The sequence below is a fragment of the Tupaia chinensis genome, unplaced genomic scaffold, assembly GCF_000334495.1.
Source record: "Tupaia chinensis unplaced genomic scaffold, TupChi_1.0 Scaffold143574_1, whole genome shotgun sequence".
Classification (NCBI taxonomy): Eukaryota; Metazoa; Chordata; class Mammalia; order Scandentia; family Tupaiidae; genus Tupaia; species Tupaia belangeri.
In genome coordinates this window covers 1,634,928-1,638,622 of record NW_006203419.1, presented here as the reverse complement: position 1 = coordinate 1,638,622, position 3,695 = coordinate 1,634,928, and the positions used below count along the sequence as shown (strand labels likewise).

The 3,695-nt window shown below is 44.1% G+C and overlaps 1 pseudogene; it reads left to right on the top strand.

Annotated features, from left to right (window-relative positions):
• The window catches only part of LOC114005215 (transcription initiation factor IIA subunit 2 pseudogene), a 43,488-nt pseudogene that overhangs the window by 38,887 nt on the left and 906 nt on the right, over positions 1 to 3,695 (top strand).

Below are 3,695 nucleotides of genomic sequence, written 5' to 3'. Positions count from 1 at the left end.
AAAAAAAAAAAAAAAAAAAAGGATTATGGGCACACACACACACACACACACACACACACTCACACCCAGCATGAGTTTTAACCGCCAGTCCAGGACTCAAACCACACTTGGCCATGTGGAAGTCCAGCAATATAACCATTATGCCACCTGCTGTTCCCCAGATCCAAGTTTTCTAAAAGAAATCAGTGGGCCCAGTCTCAAGTGACATAGTCAGTAGGGTACTTAATTGCAGTGCTGAAAGGCACACAGCTGACCACAGGTTCACTTCCCCAGCCTGGACGACCTGAAATACATAAGATACACCCATGTGCCCAATACCCTGACAAACTGAAGGCCTGGTGGCAGGGGATTACCACAAAAGAGACCCTGCAAGGGTCCTTTTCTCTCTCTCTCCCCACTTCCCCACCAGCAACTTTTGTATACATGTACATACACATATTTTCTATCAGGAATTTTTTTAAAAAAATTTTAAAGCAAGCAGTGAAATGTTACAAAGTTTAGTAAGATGAGAAAATAAAATTACCATTGGATTTGGCAGGCTACGGAAGTTGCTGTTCCTACAGACTCTTAACAGCAGTGAGTTACAGAGAAAATTGGAAGCCAGGAAGTGGAAGATGGCAAAAAGATACAATTTCATTTTCAAGAGTTTTGTTGTAAAACAAAAAACTGAGACAACATTTGGAGAAGCCATGGGACCAGAGAAGGTTTTCCCCCAGAGAGATAGTATCTGGATATAATTATTAGAATGAATAAAAGAGTTTGGCCAAGTTTCAGGACAGAAGAGCAATATACAAAAAGCCAATTGTTGGGCCAGCCCCATAGCTTAATGGCTAAGGAAGCTGTAACCCACACAGCCAATCAAGCAGATCAAGTCTCAGACCCAGCAGCTTGAAAAACACACCAGGGACCAGCCAAGAGGTGTGGTGGTTATGGTGGCTAGAGCCCACGTGGCTGACTGTATGGTTCAAATACCAAACCTGCTGGCACACTGGGTGCATATGCATGCATGCCAGAATCCAAATGGGAGAGTAGAGAAAAAGGGACTGCAACAGTAGAGAAAATGGGACAGTGGCGTGGTGATTCCCCCTGGGGGTACTTTCTCACTTAGAAAAAAGAAAAGTCAGGGACCAGTAGATGCTATAATGGTTACATTGCTGGACTCCCACATAACTGACCACAGTTTGAGTTCCAGACCTGGCAGCTTAAACTCATGTCGGGCACATGTGCCCAAGATCTGGAGAGGAGAATGAAAGAGACAGGATTGCGGCATGGCCATCCTCCCAGGGGATAATTTCTAACTTACTGTGTCTCTGTCTCTTTCTGTCTCTCCAGTAAGTGTATGTGCCCTATAGCAAAAATCTCTCAAAAAAAAAAAAAAAAAAAGACAAACACACCAGTTGCATGTGCATGCAAGCTCAAAATCCTGGGAGAGTGAGAGATGAAAAAGTAGGGATTAAGGTGCGACCATGCCCCACAGGGTGTGCTTTCCCCCTCTCTCCTGTCTCCCTCTGGTGACTGCATGCATCCTCTGGCAACTTAAAAAGAAGGGATGGGTGGGCAGAGGTCAACTGCATTTCTTACACCAGCAAAATTTATTTCAAAACCAACTAGAAAATTAAATTTTAGGGCCAGCAAGTGGCATGGTAATTAAAGCAGCTGGAACCCACATGGCTGACTGTGTGGTTCAAGTCCCAGGCCTCACAGCTTGAAAAACGTGCTGGGCACATTACGCATGCCTGCCCAAAATCCCAAAAGAGGAAAATGGAGGAGAAGGGACTGCCGTGTGACCATTCCCCTTGAAGGTTGCTTTCTCACTTTCTCCCTCTCTCTCACTCACTCTCTCTCTGTCTCTCTCCAGCAAGAGAGGAATTTTAAAAGATGTAATTTATAACAGCATCAAAATATATCAGGTATCTTGAAACGGGTGTGCAAAACCTTTGTGAGAAAATCATAAAACAGAGACTACCAGATGGCATAATGGTTAAAACCTTTGTGAGAAAATCATAAAACAGAGACTACCAGATGGCATAATGGTTACATATCTGGACTCCCGGTTGACCACAGTTTGAGTCCTGGATCCAGCACCCTAAAACACACTGGGCGTATGTGTGTACATGTCCAAAATCCTGAGGAGAAGGAACTGTGGTGTGCCATCCCTGCTGAGGGATGATTTCTCGCTTTCTGTCTCTCTCTCTGGCAAGTGTACACACCCTATAGCAAAAAAATATATATATTTTAAAAAAGAAAAAAGAAAGTCATAAAACAGGGACCAGCAGGTGGTATGGTAGTTGGGGCGCTGAACTCCCACATGACCAATCGCGGTTCAAGCCCTGGACCTGGCAGCTTGAATATCACCTGGCGTGAAACTGGTGAATGTGCGTGCATGACCAAAATCCCAAGAGGAGAATGGAGAAGAAGGGAATGCAGCGTGACCATTCCCCCAGGGGGTGATTTTTCACTTTCTCTCTAGCAAGCGCACATATGCTACAGTGAAAAAAATAACTCTCCAAAGACAAGACAGAAAAAAAAAATCATAAAACATTACTGAGACAAATTAAGGAAGCTTTTGTTTTTTAATTTGCCAGAGGGCACATACATATGCTAGAAAGAAACAGAAAAGGTGGAAAGGCAAGAAAACATGCCCCTCCCCACAAGGCATAGTCATGACACAATCCCCTCTCCTCCATCTCTCCCTGCTGTCAAGATTTTAGACACACACATGCCAGCATGTTTCTCAGGCTCTTGGACCCAAGACTTGAACAACATGGTCAGCCATGCAGGATCCAGTCACCTTAATCGTCAGGCCACATGCTGGCTCCAAGATTTAAGTAAATGAAGATTTAAATAAATGAAATAAATCCCATGAGCATGGTTTGGAAGACTCATAAAGAGGGTCAATTCTCTTCAAACTGAGCTGAAAGTTCAATACTACTCTAATTACATTCTCTGGTCACAACTGATCAAGGTGATTCTAAAATCTATAATGGAAATGCCATGAACCAAGAACAGTCCAAACAAACCTAAAGAAGAATAAGAAGAAGAAAAGTGGGAGACATAATATGAAGCCACCCTTGGGCCAGCTCCATGGTGCCGAGGCAGCATGCTGCTCAAGAGAAGCTGGGCGGGGCCGGTGGTGGCACAGTGGTGACATCCCATGAATTGACATCCCATGACTTACCTGTGAACTCTGGATATGTGTACATGCCTAGGATGTGGGCCGGCTGATACTGGGGGTGGACGGTAACAGAGAGACCCTGTTGGAGGTCTCTATACATCTATCTTTACGTATTTCTCATGGAAGAAGTAAACTTTAAAAAGAAAGAGAGAGAAGCCCGATCCCGTGCGGCAACCACGGTTCAACTCCCTGGCCCAGTGAGCCTGAAACATAGGTGCACATGCACAAATGACCAAGATTCAGCAGGCTGGAGGAAAGTGACTGCAGTGTGACCAAGCCTCTGTGCCATGGGTCTTATGCCCAGCTGGGTTCCAATGTATCTTCACAATATCTTCAGTTCCCACAAGAAAATAAAAATAACATAAAAAGTGGCCCTAGGTCAGAGATGCTCTAAGGATATCTAGTAGAAGTAATCACAGACTCTCTCTAGAGACAGAGTCCATGGATAAAGTCTCACGGAAGAAAACTTCAAAATAAAAATTTAGACATGTCTAAAAGCAATGCACCATGAACAAAAATC